Below are 21,360 nucleotides of genomic sequence, written 5' to 3'. Positions count from 1 at the left end.
ACATAGAAGTATTCAGATTGCTATAATTGAGAGAATGCCTCATGATCAGTATCTCTCTTCTGCTTGATTTACTGATACGGATGAGAAAGGAAGGTCCCATTAATATGTTTAAATAGAATTAGAAAATTAGCTCTCCAGGTTCCTAAATATTTGGAATTGTCCCAGCACTGTTTGAATTTAAAGAAACACACATTTTGTTAATCTTAACTTCCATGGGCTTGCCCTCTGACCGACAGATAAGTTTTGGCATAACTGAATTTTCTAGGCTGGTTTCTGACACCCCCCTTTTTTTTTTTTTTTGGTCAGTGGGCCAGAATCCAAATAAATATTTTTGAAAGCAGGACACCTTGTTTAAAATTTGATAAGTCCATGTGAATATTCATGTTTACTAAGACAAAACAGAGATGAGATGAGTCGAAAATACTTATTTAAGGGGGCTCATTTCTGTATGTAATTGGTCCTAAAGCGAAGACCAAAGCTAATGAGCCCCAGGGAATTGAGAATGCCTTTACAATTCTGACATACAAGAACAAGAGAAACATCTGCTTTCTGCTGATTTTGTAAATAAGTTTCTTCATATAACCATGTCTAGGGAGATGATTATCACCACAAAAATCATATTATAGTGAGATACTTAATGGAATAACTGTACCTATTACACAACTGTGACCCAACCATTTTTTTGGCAGAATTTTATGTTTTTATTAACATAAATTCAACATGTATAAAATCTTGTCCATTCATTTTCTTTGCTGCTCAGCCTGGCATTGGGATTGGTGACTCTGATGGCCAGTTGGGCTGCCCTTTCCACAATGGCTTTGCAGTTCTGAGAGGAGATACTGTGAGCGCAGTAATATTTGTTGCACATCAGCAGCATTTCAAGCTCCTTTATGTTGTGGAACAGGAACTTTCAAAAGTCACTGGGCAGCATGTGCTTTGTTTGCTTGTTGTACCCATTACTAATGTTGGACATCAAGATCTGGCCCTTGAATCTTCTGTGCACTCGATCATCAACACCTCTGGGTTTCCACCAGTTATACTTAATTTTGACATATCAGTCTGACTGTTGCCCAATGAACTTCTTGGTCTTTGTTTTGACAATCTTGGGTGTCATGAAGAGTCTGAGGGCAGCTATGATGCCAAGTAGGAGATGACTGCCACCTCCATAGGCAGTGCCAAGGAGAAGCCACCCAACCACTTTTTAATTGTTTAAAATAAAAGAGACTATCATGATAGTCAGTTTCTGTTATTTATAGAAGTGTTTAATGAACCAGAGAAAAGTATTCTTACTTTCTCTATCCTTCCTGGCATCAAATTCAATAACACAGCTGAAACAGCATTAGTGGTCTAAAGGAATTTGATTTTAGTGTCATGAATCAAAATTTCTACAGGTCATTTCTTAGAGCCATTGGAGATTATTCCCAATTTTAATTAGATATCAGAAATTTGAAATTCATGACTACTTCTTTCATTCAATAAGTATTTGAGTGCTTACTTTATGCATGAATTTACTAGTGAATAAGAGAGACATGATTTTTACTCTCATGGAATTTAGGTTCATCCAGGGGAGTGGAAGATTACACAGCTAATTTCACAAAGTAGTTTTAAAAATTATAACCATGGTTTTTATGTTGGAGGAGAAGAAGAGTATATCATATAGTCAAAGAAAAGTCTAACATAATCTGGGATTTCAAAGAAGCCTCCCTTAGAGTTTATTTTGAATTCTTCACCTAAAAATTAGATTTTGATATATACATAGTTTACCTATTACCACTGATGAATGGAAGCTCTCCTTTTACATAGTATGATTATAGGGCAACTCAAATAGCAAAATATGCAGGAATTAGGAAAAAACTTGGCATATTTTGTTAGCAAAACCATGGATATGTTGGTGCTCTGGGTTCTTAATAACAAATCTCTCACATGTGAGATGAACATACATTTATTTAAATTGGAGAAGTTATATTTGTTTTTTAGAAATGAATTTAACTTCCATTTAAATGAATTAAATTTGATTTTTAAGTTATTTTGTAAGATTATCACAACAGAATCATGCAAGTGAATCAAGTTTTCCTGGAAGTGAACAGTTTAAAAATTAAAATAATATTTTCTAGGAAAAGGCATGTTGGATTTGGGTGAATATAAATCTGTAAGAAAATAAATGATGCTCATTTCTGTGTATAATTTTGTCCAACTCTTGTGAAAATGAGATCAGACTCATAAAGTATAACATTTTATCTCAGAGCACCAGGGAGACAAAAAGCTATTCACACTTTTAGATTGAACTATTATAATTTCCAAAAGATTAGAGATTGGTTAACAGTGATAGAATTTGCTTTTATTAATAAAAAAGTTTAAATTTTTATTTATTGATTTGAGAAAGAAGAGAGATTTTGATTTGTTGTTCCACTTATTTATTTATTTTAAACAATTAATGTAAATTTTGAGGTTTTTAAAAAAATATGTTTTTATTGATTTTAAAGAGAGAGAGGAAGGGAGAGGGAGAGAGATCTCTACTCGGGACTGAGTCCCCAACCCAGGCATGTGCTTTGACCAGGAATGGAATCCATGACTTCTTGGTACATGGGACAGTGCTCAATCCACTGAGCTATGTCAACTGGGCTGTTCCACTTATTCATGAATTCATTGGTTGATCCTTGTATGTGCCCTTACCTGGGATTGAACTCACAACTTTGGCATATTGGGATGACACATTAACCAACTGAGCTACCTGGCAAGGGTGAAAAAAATTTTAAAATTCAAAATTTGTTGGCAGTATATAGCAGAGAGAGAGAGAGCGAGAGAGCGAGAGAGAGAGACCACAACAAATTTAGTGTGTGTGGGGGAAACACAATAGAAAAAAACAAAATAACAAACAACCAAAATGACAAAAATTCAATCCCTGAAGATGAAATAAATGAATTGTTCTTTTGATGCCAGAAATTTTTCTTTTACTCCTAAAATATAAGCAAAAATGCCCTAAAAGTCCATGTTTTAGACATGCTACTTTTTAGTAAAAATTTCTGTTTTTATCTACTCAGTTCTTGAGGTATTAAGTCTTGTCAGCTAAGTTAACAGGTGTCTGCTTTTCTCATCAGTCTTATCAATGATTATTTGATGATGTGTGCTATTTTCTTATCCTGAATTTTATTGGGTTTCTGTGAAATATAAATCTTTATAATTTGTTCTGAAGTTTACACTAGCCTAGGTAAATTAACCTAAAATTATTCAGATCCCTCTTAAATTGAACCTAAGTTTAAAAACATTTATCCTAATCATTTTCATGTTTTTGCAGAAGTTATTTTACTTAAGCATTTTCTTAATTTTGTATTGTATTTAATTCCTAGATATCTCTTCTTCAAAGAGATCTTCAAAGAAATTATTTGCCATTTTGCTGATTATGATGCCTATAGATACCTTCTCAAAATAGCTGATTTGAGGATGTTTTGCGCATGTTAATAACAATGGATATGTTTTCCTTGATATTTAACAATTGTCTGCTATATTCAAACATAGTACTACTGATAGTGTTTAATAAACTAGACTTATTTGTTGAGGTGAAAAACATAATCAAGGAAAGATTTACTAAGTCTTTGAAGCCACAACATATTTTTACCACAAAACATTTTTTATTCTTATTATGCAGAGGATAGTGACCATCTGTTTTCCATCACCACTGGAGCCAGAAGATGAAGAAATAAACGTAACTTGCAGTATGAGGTAGTTTGTAGTTAGGTTAGAAAAACTGAGGAATTTCCTGACAGGGTTGCTAACACGAAGTGAATCAGGAAGAGAAGTTGTGAAACCTTCTTAGATTCTTTTTTCTCCCTTATTATTGTTACTTTGGTCTGTAAACTGATAGACTTCTCAAGATTTGGTTGTTTCTACCTATGATTTCACAAATGTGTGTGTTTTTTAATGTCAAAGAGAGCACCATGAAAAGCCAACAATAAACAAATAATATGCAAGATTTGTTGAATTTTTATTATATTGTAAGCTCTTTGAGAATAACTTTGCAAGCAGTTCCTACTTGAATAAGTAATGAATCAGTTCAATCTACATGGATTCTGTGTTTAGCTTTTAAGTGATGGCTACCACACACCAAATAACTCAGTGCTGGCAGCATATTTATTTATACATCTCTTAAACTTACTATAAGAGTCATCTCTTCTATATTGAGGAGGACAGAAACTTAGTATGGCAATGACTTGGTGAGGTCACTTGGATATGTTAATATGACATAGAGAATCTATCAGTTTCACCAAACTGGATCAGGGAGCTTCTTATTTTCAATGCTCCATGTTGTGTCTGATGATAACATATTAAGGGCACTCCTGGGTCCAGAGTGTGCTGTAAATAATTCAGTGAGTTGAGGGCCACTGTGTTTTCCTTCCAAAAAGTAGAATGCACTTCTACAAAAGAATGAACTCGAGTTGCTGTCCATAGTCATGATACAGAAAAGAAACCAATGATTTTAATGACTCCAGTACCAATATCTATCTCATTGCCATCTCTTCCTTTTCTGAAACAATCCCTTCACTTTAGGTTTTGTAGTGGGTAAGTCTCAGGTCTTACCTGAGTTTGCTAGTCCTGTTTGATGAAACTTATTTTGTATTTGTTCTTTTGACTGTAAACTTTAGCAACAATGGGTTTTGATTTCACAATCTGCAAGCATGCGCAGCAGTTTCACTGATGGGATGTGCAGTAAATCCAACTGAAAGAAATAATTATGGTGAAAACATATAAGTTGGCATGCAGTTTGCTAGAACCAGGGATGACGAAAGGAAAGAACATTTTCTTTTATTGATAAGGCTTCCCAAATGCACTCATTTTCCTTAACTTTGCTTGCACTACTGTTGCTATTTCCAGGAGTCCCAGTCTAAATTTATGAATATTAAAAGTTCCCAAGTGTGGGAGAAGTGAACAAGATGTCCAGAATCAGTTCTAATTGAATCTTGCATTTGCGTCACCAAGATTAAATTGACACAGGCATCAAAATTGAATTAGATTTTTTGTGGCCTTTAGGTTGTTTTAAACTTTTTTTTGTAGAGGAGCTGCAAACAGAAACAGCACAGAGGTATCTGTAAGGCTAGGTAGCTGCATGGCCTAGGTAATTCACAAAACGTAAATTAAGCACTTCTAAAAAATGAGTGAATAATTTACTAGATTTTGCCATGCCTTGTTGGCTTTTGTTTAATTTTTTCTTTTCTTTTTATAAAATTGCTGCCAGAACTCTGTCATTCCCATCTATGTGCACAAGAGGCCTTTGAGCCTTTTTGGCTTACAAGAGGGCAATGTAATATCGGGAATGCTTGTTTGGGCTCTTCAGTTAGATACTCCTGACTATTAGCAGTGTGAATTTGGACAAGATCATGACCTCCTTTTTCTTGGCTGTAAAAATAGCGATAATAATACTTAGCTCAAGGAATTATGAGGATTTGATGAGATAGTTCAGATAAGATCATTAACACAGTTCTGTCCCACAGGCTTCGCTCCATGAGTATTTCTCCTGCTCTTCACCTTGCCCCTTCCCTTCCTCTTCCTCCCAAGCCTTCTTTGAGTAGCTAATGAGAGCTGTGAGAAGCTAATGAGAGCTTTGACTCCAGACAATGAAGATACGTCTACATATTTGGACAACTGGATCAAAATCATTCAAATTATTGACTTATAATATAGATGATATGGTAGAAAATTTTATACTTTATATATTTACAGTCTCCTTTATTCTGATAAAAATAAAAAGCTAAAATAAAGACTACTTAGATGAATTTTATTTTTGTTTATCTGTAATTCTGTTGTATGGTTTATTTTTACTTTTAAAATTAATTTTTTACTAAACTTTTTACTTTGGAATAACTTTAATTTACAGAAAGATTGCAAAGATATTACAGAGAATTCCTATATCCTCATTATCTGGTTTCCCTTATTGTTACTATTTTATATAACCATGGTACATTTGTCATGACTAAGAAACCAACGTTGATATATTTCTGTTAACTAAACTCCAGATTTTATTCAGATTAAACTAGTTTTCCCACTAGTGCTTTTTTCTATTCCAGGATTCAATCTTGGAATAGAAATTGTTTGTAGTCATCATGTCTCTGTATTTTCCCCTAGTTCATAAAATATTTTTTCCATTTTCATGACCTTCACATTTTTGAGAAATGCTGGTTAGAGATTTTATAGAGTGCTATTCAATTTAGGTTTGCCTGATATTTTCTAATAATCAGACTAGGGTTTGGGTTTGGGTGAAGCATACAAGAGACGAAGTGCCATTCTCATCACATCAGGGAGTAAGTACATGCTATCAACACATCACTATAGATGTTGACATTGACCACCTGGCACAGTCAGTGTTGACCAGATTTATCCAAGGTAAATTTAATTCTCACCTTCCTGTATTCTATTCTTTGGAAGCAAATTAGTAAGCTCAGTCTACCGTGAAGGAGTAAGGGGTGTAATTCTGTTTTGAGATTATTCATTCAGCTGATCACCAGAACAAAGGTCATAAGGAATAGTGAATTTCTTAGAAAAAAGTTGTTAAGTTAAATGAAACTGTGGGTCTCCCAACCTTCATTGAGTCATTGTCCCATGTTGGAGTATGACATTCAGAGCAGGAATAACTTATTTTCCTGTCCATCAGTTGGGGTGAATGGAAGCAAAGCTGATACAGGCCAATTTCACACTTGCCTGATGTGGTGACTTCATCCAAATCCTCCTGAAGGCATTGAATCAGATCTTTTTTCTCTCTTTTTAAAAAATAATATATTTTTATTGATTTCAGAGAGAGGAAAGGAGAGGGGGAGAGAGATAGAAACATCAATGATGAGAGTCATTGATTGGCTGCCTCCTACACGCTCCCTGCTGGGGATCGAGCCCACAGTCCGGGCATGTGCCCTGACTGAGAATCAAACCAGGATCTTCTGAGCCATGCCACCTGGGCTTGAATTAGATCTTAAGATAGTGATTTAATATGTTCGATTATCATGCTGTTCATATCCAGACAGGTAGCACCATTTAATGATCAGTTTATGCTGATTTTGAAAGAGATAGCAATGGTTTGCCCAGTGAATACAACACTTAACTTGGACTCAAAAGCTAATTTTTCTCTATTATTAATTATTGAATACCTATTATGTACCAGGAGCTTTTTAGTTCTTTTTACTACTGTATCTGGCTGATAAAATTATTTTATAATGCAGGTGTCAATATCCCTATTATAAAATGAAGTTGAGGTTTAAAGAGGTCAAATAACTTGACCTTACCAGTAGTAGTTGGGCTCTGTAACTTCAAATAAATTTCCTCCATCCCAAAGTGTATGATTTTTTTCACTATCTATGAATTACATATATATATATATAATATAATTTAAAAAATTTTCATAAGAACAAAAAGTCTGAGAGTGTGAGCTTTGATAGTTATTTTAATTATCTCATTAAAGCATTTTTCTATAATAATTTTAGGTTAATAGCTGTTTCATCAAAGCACAACAGTACTAAAGTGATTTGTTCATCACAATATCCCCAGCCTCAAGTATATTCTGAATGTTATTATATTGCCAAAATTCTCCAGGTGGATAAAAATTTATTACATCAAGAAGCATCCAGCTGCTGGTGCTGCTGGAAGCAATCTTATTTCATTTTCCTCAGAGTGCACGCTTGCTGCTAATTTTGTTTTTGTATTGAAAGTCAGCATCAAAAAATGTCTGACAGTCAAGATACAAGGGAAAATCACATCAAGGAATCTGTACTGATATTGTTTGAGAGAACTTAATTTTTAGGCATTCCTAATTCTCAAAGATACTTAAATATATTATTATTATTTTTAAAAATTTTTATTTTTAATATATCTTTATTGATTTCAGAGAGAAGAAGGGAGAGGGAGAGGGAGATAGAAACATCAGTGATGAGAGAGTTGTTGTTGATCGGCTGCCTCCTGCACGCCCCACAGTGGGGATTGAGCCTGTAACCCGGGCATGTGCCCTGACCAGGAATGGAGCCTTGATCTCCTGGATCCTAGGTTGATGCTCAACCACTGAGCCACACCCGGTCGGGCTTAAGTATATTATTAAAAGTCATTGAGTATGGAAAAATCCAAAAATTCCTGTAAAACCCTGTAAAATTACTTTCCTGGTAGCTTAATAAAGAGCTGAATTATACCCAAATATGCAGGTGAAAAGTCCATTCCCTGTATCCTTTTGGATAAGTCTCACTGGTGGAACATGAACCAGAATAACTACAAGGGAAAGGTGGCTGCTTCATACATTTGATGGGAAATTACGACAGACATAAAACAAATCAAAATAACTGAAGAGGCATGGAAGTGACATCTGGAGAAACTGTTAAAAGCAGAATAGCTTCTCATTGGTTTAGTATGGTTCAGATTTTCAGTAGTCTTTCCTAAATCTCTCCATCTGGTATTTTACAATAGAGAGAGCAACAAGCAAAAGTTTAAAGTAGGTGACATTTTTTCCATCCTTTCTTACCACCTTTGTTACAGTTTTTCCTTTGCTCTAACACTTTTTATTATTAGCTAGGTCTCCCTTGACAAGTGTAAAAAATATAGTCTTTAAAACCTTTGTGTGAGTTAATTAGAGTCTATATATTTTTAAAGAGGAACCTTTAGTAAAAACCTGGATTAATGTTATGTTTCCATGCACAGTGACATCTGGATAGGAAACAATTTGGGGCAACTAGACCATTAAATCATTCAAAATCTATCCATTTCTGATGTCTGCCTGTGATTTATATTTTAAAAAAGATCCACTTTAGCTGCAAGAAACAAGGACATTTCATTTATTTAATAATATTTATTGAATACAGACTCACAGTGATCAAAATCAGGCAGAGATTCCTGCTCTTATGGAGTTTATATTCTAGAAGGAGGGTGCAATACTAACACACACACACACACACACACACACACACACACACACAAATATTTGTCAAACTGTAGTAAGTGGAAAGAATTAAAAATAGAAATACAAGTAGTACACGTATAAAACAATGGGATTGACACGAGGGTGATGGCAATGATGACAAACATTTTTAAGACTTTATTTTTTAGACCAGTTTTTAGGTTCACAGCTAAATGGAGTGGAAAGTATAGAGAATTCCTATATACCTCCTGCCCCCACACAAGCCATCTCCCCCACTATCAACATTCCACACCGGAGAGGTGCATTTCTTACAATCAATGATATATCCAGATATCATCATCATTCAAAGTCCATTGTTTACGTTAGGGTTCACTTTTTGTGGCGTATATTCTAGGGGTTTAGACATGTACCCACCATTAGCATTATACAGGAGACTTTACCTGCCTTAAAAATCCTCTGTGCTTCCTTTACTCATCCCTCCCTCCCCCACTAACTCCCGGCAACCATTGAGGTTTTTACCGTCTCCATAGTTTTGCCTTTTCCAGAATGTTATATAATTGGAATCAAAGAATATGTAGCCTTTTTAGATTTGCTTTTTTCACCCAGTGATATGCATTAAAGTTTCCTCCATGTCTTTTCATGGCTTGATATTTCTTTTTATGGCTGAATTATATTCCATTATCTGGATGTACCACAGCTCATGTGTCCATTCACCTACTGAAGAACATCTTGCTTGCTTCCAAGACTGGCCATTATAAATAAAGCTGCTATAAATATATGTGTGCAGTTTTTGTGTGGATATAGTTTTCAACTCATTTGGGTTAATGCCAAGGATTACAGTTGCTAGATTGTATGGTAAAAGCATGTTTAGTTTTGCACAAAACTGTCTCCTAAAGTGTCTGTGCCACTTTGCGTTCCCTGCAGCAGTGAATGAGAGCTCCTTTTGCTCCATAGCCTCACCAGCATTTACTGTGGCCAGTGTTTTAGATTTTCATTATTCTAATAGAAGTATAGTATTATCTCATTGTTTTAATTTTCAATTCCCTAACGCCATATTATATTGAACGTCTTTTCATGTGCTTATTTGCAATCTGTACATCTTCTTTGGTGAGATGCCTGTTCAGGTCTGCTGCTCATTTTTAAGTGGACTGTTCATTTTCTTATTGTTGAGTTTTAAGAGTTATATTTTGCATGTTTTGGATAATAGTCCTTTCTCCCAGTCTGTGGCTTGTTTTCTCTTGACAACATAAACTTTTTATATGTGGTGATATGAGAAAATATGAAATAAAATAGCCCCATCTTAGAGATGTTTTTAAGAGATTGGGGAAAGGCACTGTAAATAAAGTAGATTAATTCATGTTATGCTTCAGTTTATATCTCATTCAAATTTCCTGTATCTTACAAACACTGCCCTTTAAAACTAGGCAATATACAGGCATAATTAGGTTGTTTTATTTAATCCTCACAATAACCCTGTAATGTAGGGTTATCACCCCCACCTGCATTTTATAGATAAGGAAACTGAGATTCAAACAGGTTTGGTATTTTGTCTGAGACACACAATTAGTAAGTTGCAAAGACAAGATTAAGACCCAGGACTGTTTGACTCTATAGCCCTTTTTGGCTTTTTCATTTCTGCTACATTGTAGTCTGTACCTTTTTTCTCCCTCCCTCCCTCTCTTCTTCCCTCCCTCCCTCCCTTCCTCCCTTCTTTTTTTTTTTTTTAACTTGACCTCACCTGTCCAAATACTTGTAGTCTGACTGATTATGATGGCTTCATTATGAATGATCAGGTGACTCAGTTCCAGAATCAATATTGAAATAGCTAGGATCAACATATAAATAATAATAGCTACTTAATGGTGTGCAAATGAGTACTTGGAAAAGTCAAAGTATGGTACAAGTGCTGTAAATTATTTTGGAATATTTGAACATGTCTTTGGAAGATAAGTATTCTTGTTTAGGTCTATTTCATTTTAAAAACAAGTTAAATGTCACCACAAACAAACAAGCAAGTCCAGTTTTTAGGACATTTTAGGGGAAAACAGACTTGGGTTTTGTAAGTCAAAGGCATGAATAAAAGCTGTAAGAGAAACCACTCTGGATTCATAGAGATTTAATAGTCGTGGCAACTACGTGTAATGTATGAGGGATGTTTGGATCCTGATTCAAATAAATCAATTTTAAAGAGACAATATCAGGGCATGATGACTATTTTGTCTGTTGTGATAATGGCATTGTGATCATGGGAGAAAAAGTCCATATATTTTTTAGATATGAGTAGTGAATTATGTAAAATAGAATTGACACAAAGGGAATAAAAGGAAAGAAAGACAGGTAAAACAAATGTGGCAAAATTGTGATAATTATTGAATCTGGTTGATAGTTACATAAGAGTTAATTGAATTATTTATTATCTTGACTTGTTTATGAGATAATATTTTCGAAATAAAAATTAAAATTCAAAACAAAAATGAAAATGTGTTATTGTGTGTATTTATCACTTGTGTAATGCATAGAACAAAAGCTATTTTAAATATTGGGTATGTTTTAGAAGCTTCTGGTTAATCAGCATTGTTTATCTCTCGACTCATCTCTTTCATGTTGTTTATTGTCTTTAAAAGGAGCCTGCTGTTGCTTTATAAAGTTTCTGAAGAACATTTTCTTCAGAGATCAGCTCTGGAAAATTTGAAATTTGATGGCACCTGTTACTAAATAAACAAGCGGTTTTTGCTAGGATTCACTAAAGTTGATGGAAAAATCTCAGTAAAAGGATGAAATGATAGAGAAGGCAAACGGGAGAATGAGGCAAAACCAATTAGATAAGCTTGGAACCCTAACACATGTACCTTTACTATGTAGCTATTTCAGGAACACACCCGCACCCACACCCACACCCACACCCACAGGCACACACAGGCACACACAGGCACACACACGCACACACAGTTCTGCTTTGTCCGTCTCCAAGCTCTTTTGCCCTAGGTAATAAGCATGGAACACACATTATAAGACTGAAAGTATTTAGTATATACATAAATATTTACATGCATTTGGATGAATTTTTTCCATGCAGAGCACATAACAGACTTCAAAATACTTTTTAAAAAAATTCTGCATTCCACTTATGCTCAAAATGGCACTTTGAGTTCTGCAAATTCAATAGACATTAGTGTCTGTTTCCGGAAACAGAAAAATATGTGGGCTCTTATCCTAGGACCTGGCAAATTTTTTTGGAAACTTTTGCTGTTAGAACAGAAATCAGAAAGTCCTATTTCCTTCATTATTTATTGGGCTCCATTTATGTGCCAAGCACTGGGAATGCATGTTGTCAAGCATGATGCAGACGAAGTTTCTGATATCACAGAATTTATGACAACAGAAATATAGATATTAAATTATTTCAACTGTTGAGGACATCAAGAAAGGTGAAGGGCAGGGTGCGAAGAAAATGCAACATAGAATGTGACATGAAGCCAGGGGTCATTAAAAGATTCTCTGGGAAAGTGAAGTTAAAGCTGAGACTGCAGGGGGAGTAGAAATGAGCCAAACAAGTGTTGGAGGGATGCTGGAAGATGGGGGGAGGTTGGATTATTGGGAGTAGGTGGAGATAGGTATTTCAAAGTTCCGGAGGCAAGGGAGGCCCTGGTGAATATGAGGAGCTGAAAGATTAGGAAAGCAGGAAAAATTGATGATGGTAATGTAGGCAGCCCTGATCCTCTTATGCTTTATTGTCCATGTTAAGATTGTTTAACCTTATTCTAGGGAAATGGGAAGTTAAGCAAATGTCATAATGGGGAGGAAACATGACACAATTGTATGTGTGTGTGTTTTAAAATTCATTTGTAGAATGAAAAGTGGATGGAATTGGGTGTGATTGAAAGAAGGGGGATCAGTTATGAGGATACTGCAAAAATATGGGTGGGAGATCTGGTTAGCTTGGACAAGGATGGTGGCAGTGGGGAAACAGAGGAAAGATAAAAACAGGAATAAGAGAAACAGGAGGCAGAACTGACAAGATTCAGAGATAGTTTAAATAATCTATCATGCTTATCTCTCTTTGGCCAAGGTCTGGGGAAAAGTTTAAAGCCTGAAACATTACTGGTTATTAAAAAAGGAAAATGTTTGTTAGGGAACGATCTGTTGGGTTAGGGTTAGGGTTAGGGTTAGGGTGAGGGGTGTGTGAACACTTTAGGGCAAGTAGGCAAATAATTTCACAGTTATTTTCACAAGTTCTGTACATATTTCAAGTGGCTTCCAATGAGCTTAAACAGCCTTAAGGCATTATCAAATTAACACCAGAATATCATTTGGCATGAAGTAAAGTACCAAAAATATTGTTTGATGCCTGCCTAAAGGCTATATTTTCCTAACTTTTAAGAGGAGATGCTAACTTTAGACACATCTGATATCACAGGAATTGAATAAGTCTTATAGTCTCTGTAAGAGAGCTGCATCCCAAGTCCCAGTCCGCTAGGGTGAATGTGTTATACTTGGTTGTTTTTGAAAGATGTCATGACTTAGAAAAGTGTGAAACTATACAGAACAAATTTAAGAGTTTCTGAACAATAGTATCATGCCTCTCGTGATGTGTAAAATCAGGTTTTCTGGCACTCTTTTGTCACATTTTGCCAAAAAATTTGATTTGACCATTACCCTTCTGATTGAGGGCACCTGTTTATTTTACTGAAGGAATCTGACAACTTCCCTTCTGGGTAGTGCTGTACCCATCTCTGCAGAAATTGCTTGCAGAACATTGTATATGAGAAATAGCATTCTCATGAAAATAAGCTCTAACATTAATGGATAGAGATGCAAATCTCATTAAAATGCCAGCAAAAAAATCAGTCTGTAGGCTAAAAGTGACTTGGGTATGGCAATAAAATAAATGGAATAATTTTTGATTTTCTTCCATTTGCCTGAGGATCTGTGTTCTTACAGTTATAAGGTACGGTCTCTTGGCTTAGTGATTTGAGAAGCAGTGATGGAAGTGAAGAGATTGCCCCTGAGGCATAAAAGTGTTTTTAAAATACAAGGACATGACCCTAAAATTATTATAGTCTGAATAACATTTTTGCAAAGTGGCTGGAATCTAAAAAAGGTTTGCAGCATTATTCTATGGTATAGAACTTGAGGTTTTACTGACCATTTATTCCAGATGTTTAATCTTACACACATTCTTCACTTAGCCCTGCTTACTTTTTCACAAAGTCAACCGACCTGCAAGTCATCACACAGTTGTTTATGTTCTGCAGGTATGTGGTTCATCAAGGTGAGGGCAGATAGGTGAGCGATTTGAATTGGCCAATGCAAACATATTACCTTTCTTTATACTTTTGGGGGAATACACTTAAGGCTTTTGTCCCTATTATTCTACTGGAGCAATTCTCATGCATATAGTTAATGATAGGTGGACAGTAACTAGATCTGACTTACATAGCAGTAGGCTGAGAGGCTTATGCAGTAGTTTTTACAGATGCCAGATCGCAGTTGACACAGAATACTGCCCTACTGTTGATTTCCATGTCTCAAGCTCCACTGACATATGTTTAGTTTGTAGTATTTATAGTGCCTACTAAATGCCATCTTGTAACATCTATTTTAAATGGTTAGAATATTGTTTTTCCTGAGAAAACGTTACACATTAAATAGCAACCCATTAGCAAATGGTTAATATATCTGATTACCCATTACCACCCATTGTTACAAATCACAGGGTAGGTCATGAGAAAAAAGACTAATTTTGGTTTTGCAGAGAAGAATAATAATATTAGAAACTAGAGCTGGTATGATCTCATGATGAGGGTTGTGGAAAGTGTTGAACTGGGCAGTGAGAGAGCCGCAAGCCAGCCCTTGTAGGGTGGAGTTCTAACAAAATGTGTGTTGGGCAAAAATGATGAACTAAGGCAGGGGTGTCATTGTGGCTTAGCTAGTAAAGGGCAATGCCTTCGGAATCCAACAAATCTGGGATAGCATCCTGCCTCTGGCACATAGTCAATGTTTGTCCTTGGGAAAGTCACTTAATTTCCCTAAGCCTTGATCTCCTCTGTCCATTTAGGTGATTCAAGTGAAGAATATAAGGCTATTACTGTAGACTATAGATAGATGAAAACTTATTTCTTTCATAAGCATTTATTTATTTTTTGCTTAAATTTATTTATTTTTATTTTATTTTTTGCACCCATTTTTTTTCTTACTTTCATCATTTGTTTTTTATATTCCCATAAAATATTGCAAAGAACTAGTATACTGACTAAACCAAGAGAGGTCACAGAGACCTATAAAATATTGTAAAATTGGCAGCCCTTGGTAAAATTGGGGTGTGTCATGTCTCACCTCTTCAAACGTCACTCATTCTAAGAGACCTGTCCACTCCACAGGCCCAGTTTCCTAGGTATCTCTCATGTATTAGTTCAGGAGAGATTAATTGCAACTAACAGAAATACTAATTGAAACTGGCTTAAGCAATACATGAAATTGACTCACTCACATAACTAAAAAGCCAGAGACAGGTGAAGATCCAATTTCTCTCCATCTCCTTTCTCTACATTATGTGGTATTTCTTCTATCTTCAAAATCCCTAAGTGGATACCGGTAGCTCCCTGGACTATATATGCTCTTGTTCATGCCTAGCATGAAGATAAATCTATGTCCCAGTATTCTAACTGTAAATACTGAGGCTTTCAGTTGTATCAGTTGCCCATCTTTGGGCCAATGCTTATGGCCAAAGGAAAGAATACTTACAATTAGCTAACCTTAGGCCATATGCGCCATTCCTGCTCCAGAGGTGTCAGTTTCACCTGAACCCCATGAATCTACAAATTTAAATCAGAAATTATTCAAATAGGTGAATAGAAGAATAAGCAATAGATCGCAACCCCAAAATGTTCATGTACTCGCTAAACAAAGCCAGAGGGAATGGCCCTCTTGGAACAGAATTTCTGGGATTCGTGTTAGTTGTTGTAGTGGGGTTGTTTGGCTTTCCTGATGTATAATATCACTTAACATTCGAGACAGATGAGTAGAGCTAGTTGTAGGGGCCTTTGGCTGAAGTCTCAATTCCAGGTTTGAATTCTGTCTCTGCCACTCCCAAGCTGTGACCTTGGGTAAGTCACTTATTATCTGTGTCAACTTCCCATTGGTAAAGTGTGAGTAGTACTAAGAATAAGTATAAGGCTGCTGAGGAATAAATAACCCAATCTAAACAAATACTTAGTGTAGTTCCTGGTGCATTTACAAGTAGGGAGTTAATAAATGTCAACCTTACTAGGATTGTTTCATGAACTTTCTACAGAAGTCCTTTAAATATGCTCTAAGCCTAGATAATGTGACAGCTTATAAAAATGTTTAGCCATAGTATTCAGACAGAGATCACCTCCATTTCTGCATGATTAATTTGTCTCCCAGGGACAGAATCATGACCATTTTGGGAGGAAAGGCCTTATGCTATCTACCACTCTCGAGAACTACTGAATAAAATCCATCCTACTTAGGGTGACCATATAATTTGTCATTCAAATCAGGACACTTTTGAAAGTGAGAGAAGGCACTTAAGCAACTAAAGTGCAATAATTGGTCTAGAGGCATAAACTGGAACTTCCCCAGTTAAACTGTTTCAGTTTAATGATATTGAATGTTTGCACATAACTTTAGAGCAAAATTGCTTAGGGACCTACCAGAGGCAAAGGACTTAAAAATGTTTTTTCTTCTCTTTCCTTCTGCACTGTCAGTGAAAACTCTGTCAGCATTAAGCATTTTCGATTTGTTATTTTATTCTATGTATAATATTGTTATAGTGATTCACATACCTACACAAATATTATAGCAGATGTATTTTTCTCTTAATTTGAGTTCATCTGTAATAAGAAATTGAACCAACCAAAACACTTGGTATGGTTATATTTAACTATATCTACACCTTTAAAATAATAAAGTTCATTAACTTTCATTCTGTTGATGAACAACTGACAGTCTGAACTTGGAGTCAGTAACAGTGCATTGATATCAGGTTTCTGATTTTTGAATCAGTAGACTTATTTGCTTTCTCATGTATTTATTTCCCTATGAGTTAAATAGAATTTATACCACTGATAGCCAAGTACTCTATAACCTTCTTTTGACTATTGATCTTATAGAATTAAGATGATAGTATAATTATCATTCACATTCTATTCTAATATCTGTATTACTTTAGGTGTCTTAAGTGGGTAACTAAAAAAACCAATGTTTGCATAATTTTCTAGTTAGTTAATTTATAATTTGTGTTGTTCAACAAATGATTTAATAGTACAAGAATATCTATATTTAAATAGGTGAATGATTTAAAATATTTTAAAATAAACAAAAGAAAATGAGTTCAGAAAAAGATGACCTCTGGAATGATGTTAGAACATGAAATACAGGTCATGAATTTATATCTGCTTGCTGAAAAGGATACATAAATATGTCCCTAAGCTTTAAGAGTTAAAAAAAGAGAGAGAAAAAAATCCTAATCACTTCCAACAGTCAGAAAGTGCATAAGCTAAAAATATAGCCACTGGTCACAAAAAGCACAATTCTTCCTATAAAGACAGGAGAAAAAATTTCTTCCCTGTGCATACTATGACTTCCTCTCCATTTGTACAAGATTAGTAATGTTATCATCTAGTAATACCAGACAACATTATGTTTTCTTCCGCAAGTTAGTGATTCCAACACTAAAAACTCAACATTTTTTTACTTATTTTTTAACACATTGCTTGCTTGTGTACTGTTCATGTAACGGTTGGATGGTTTAATCATACTCTTCATAGATCTTATACAAAAATATATATGCAGATTGCAATGTAAAGTTACTATTTATGAACTTACATCAGATTGTTTAACATGAATGTACAGGTGAAAGTTCAATGTTTTAAAATGTAAGCTTTAGTTCTTCTTATGTGTCTTTTGTATTTATAGACCATTCTAGCTATAGTAGACACTATATTTCTTGTCAATAGCTTTAATATTAAGAAAGTGGGGAAAGCTGCGGGGGCGAGAGCAGTGAATGCAGGATGCAGGGGAAAAACGGGGACATCTGTAATACTTTCAACAATAAAGATAAATTTAAAAACAAAGATTAAGAAAGCTGGTTCAGGGAGTTGTGTTCCACTATACAGGATATTCCAAGGGGACCAAACTGGAGGGAATCTTGGCCTGGGGATCTTGCACCTGGGAGTGCGAAGTACACTTGTCTTATTGAACATCAGGGTTGCCTTTGCTATAAAGCAAACCCACTTCTGTGAATGTGAGTTGGTGTAAATTGTACATGCTAAAATCAAGGCTAAGTAGTTTTTAAAAAATATACTTAACACAAGTTTAGTTGGAGAATGGGCATCATCTGGCAAATTAGAAATGAAAAATGTTGGGGTTTAGGAGCTCCAACAAATATCTTCCTTGTCTTCTCAATTTGGAAATGATGGAACTATAGACTTAGATTCTGATAGATGAAGATTTAAAAAAATGTGAATTTGAGAATGCGCTTTGACCTTAGGCCACAATCAGGCCTATAAAAATATAACACCATGAATTAAACTATGATCTCTCCCTGGCTTTGGTAAATTTGCTGTAGAGAAAAGTAGTGCATGTCCTGAGAAGAGGATGGTCCAAAAAGGAGGATCCAAAGTAACCGAGGTTAGATTTTGCTTCATACAACAAAAAACTAAAGATAACAGAGACTCGAAGAAATGGAAATTTATTTTGCTCTCACATAAAAGAAATCTGGAGGTGGGCTGAACCAGGGACAGTACTGTGGTAAAATGGTCATTGTGGAGCTGGGATCCTTTGCTCATGAGCTGTGTGACTCAGGAAAATTACTTCTTGTTATAATCCTGTTTCTTCATATATAAAATAGAAGTATAGTGGTGCCTACATCACAGAGATATTGTTAAAATTAAACAAGATTGAAGGCAACCATCAGAGTAGGTACAATTTATATCATTTAACTTTCAGAGTTATGGATAAAATAAGAAAGTAAGAAGGCTCAAAATTAAAAAAGAATACAAAAGAAGCAGAGGTGGAACTACAATGGCAGAAAACAGAGCAGTAGTTATCAGGGAACAGGGATGGTGTGGGGCTGACTGTAATGGGGTTGGGAGAATTTTTGGTGTGATGGAATGGTTATATATCTTGATTTTGGTGATGATTATATAACTATAGTTTGTCAAAACTCGCAAAAAAGTATACTTAAAATAATGACTTTATTGTATGTAACAGTTTATTTTTTAAAATGGGGAAAAAAAGTAACGTAGAACCATAAAATGAAAAGCTTGGATTCCTCTTATCTGTAGGCATATGCTAATGCATACACACATAAATTGTGCACTGAAATATACAGTGAATTATTATGTTTTATTTTTTGATCTGGAGATAAACCAAATTCATCGGAAAGAGAGAATCATAGATTTTTAGATCTGGGAGAAAGCTTATAAGTTTTAAAGTACTAAGCACATTAAAAACTAACTAACTTGAGGCCTGTCAAGATGGCATAACTGGCAAAGAAAGGGCACAAAGTTATTGTATTTGTGGCAAAGCGGTATTTGAAATCATGTTTCCTAACTTACGGCCCTATACATTCTGTCACCTAATTTCCTTTCTTTAAAATGTTTTATTTTTTAGTGCAGTTTTAATTTCCCTTTTAATGAATAAAATTGCTCTTTAAAAATGGAATAATATTAATGCTAACATCTTAATTGCTAAACACAGAAATATAATATTAAAACATTTAGCATTATTCAGAAATATAAGCCAAATAGAAATTTGAAGTTGATGTTGAAACTCTTGTAGTCACATGAGCACTGGAGTAGCTATGTTATTTTTACTGTGTGTGGTTGGGTGCTCACATTTTATTCAATAATCTCTTCAACTTGGGTATAATAATTCTGGACCAGATAGCAAAAGATTAGGATCCCATCTTAGAATCATGACCAATCAGGCCTCCTTATAAGGAAATCTTACTCTCTCAAGCTCTTAATTCCCTCATTTCATGTAGACTAGATCAGTGCCTTTTAAATATTAGAGACCCTTTAAAAAATGACACCTAAACTGTAACATATTAAAAGTGAAAGAAAAGCTGCTCCGTTTGAATCAGGGTGGGGAGACCCTGGTTCCTCTCACTCAGCCTCTTCCTCCACCACACTACAGACATAGTCAAGTTAATTCTTTGGAGTTGTAAGGTTCCAGGAATACAATTTAAAAACTCCTGGAAAAGATAATCCTTAAGATTCTTTTCCCTTTGAAAATACTCAGATTTGTCAGATGAAAAGAAAGACGTTTGTTTTTCTAGATGTAAGAAAGATTGGAAATCACAGATATTATATAGAACTTTTTCGATGCAATTGTGCATCATTTTATTGAGACTAAAAAAAAAAAAAAAGAATTGAAGAACAAAAGAGAAGAGTGATCTCTGTTTGCAAAAGAAATCCAGGTTGTAGAACATTATCAACAAAGCTTACATTAGTGATAGAAATTTGTATATTCTTAGGCTGACACTTGCAGCAACACTGGCAATGTAGATCTTGTATATTCAGCATTATTTTAGTGGGACAGCTTGGGAGTCTCTCTCAAGTGCCAGGAAATTGGGTGAATATCAGTAAAATAATACTATTGCCCAGTTGCCCTTGGCCAGACACATGCAGAGAATGAATAACAAGCAGACACTCAAACAAATGTCTTACTGTCTTACGATGATAATTAAAAAAGCAGAAATAAGGACTGACGCAAGAGCAAAGTGAAGAAAAAACTTTCAATAATGTTGACGGTATAATGAAATGATGAAAAAGGTCATAGAACTAAATAAAGAGCAGCAGCCTGGCTGCCCCAAGGTTGTTTAAGCCCAGCGGCTCAGGTCATATGCTGAAAGAACAGCTTTTGTTTGTCTAAAAAGAAGAAAAACTCTGATCCCAAAATAGTCTTTTGTTACATACCGAAGCAAAATTGTCACCAGCAGTGACATTTCAACACATAAGAAAGTAGTAGCAATGAGGAGAAAGGAGTTCTATTTTGAATAATTGCTGTATTTGGGGGATACAGGCACATGTCTGACAAAGAAATCCCAAATCACAGTGGCTCAAACAAAATGGATAATGGGCATTAATGTAACAAACCAGAGGGAGATTGCTTGCTGAGCCATTCGGGAAGTCAAGTTCTTTGCACAGTGTTGCTCTGCGGTTCCCTAAGGTTGTTTTTATTTGCCAGGTGGACATTGGTGTCAACACCATTTGCTTTCTAGGCTGTGAGATGTGGAAAAGAGAAGAGGAAGGCAAGTGATTTTCTCTTTTAAAGAGGGAAGGCTCAAGTTGTACAAATTACTCCTGTTTAAATACTATTAGCAGAAAGCCAATCACATGGGCACACATAGCTTCGAGTTGAGTACCCACATCTTGAGGAGCTGAGTGTTCCTGAAAGGGAGAAAGAAAACAAGGGAACACTTAAGAGGCTCTGCTACTGCATGTAAACACACA

The 21,360-nt window shown here is 35.2% G+C and overlaps 1 pseudogene; it reads right to left on the bottom strand.

The window, feature by feature from the left end:
• Positions 1-715: 715 nt before the first annotated feature.
• Positions 716-21,360, bottom strand: part of LOC148093118 (large ribosomal subunit protein eL32 pseudogene) — a 97,172-nt pseudogene continuing 76,527 nt past the window's right edge.

Source organism: Miniopterus natalensis, chromosome 5, assembly GCF_054644295.1.
Source record: "Miniopterus natalensis isolate mMinNat1 chromosome 5, mMinNat1.hap1, whole genome shotgun sequence".
Classification (NCBI taxonomy): Eukaryota; Metazoa; Chordata; class Mammalia; order Chiroptera; family Miniopteridae; genus Miniopterus; species Miniopterus natalensis.
The sequence above is the reverse complement of the archived record's forward strand: the minus strand, read 5'-3'. Positions and strand labels throughout refer to the sequence as shown.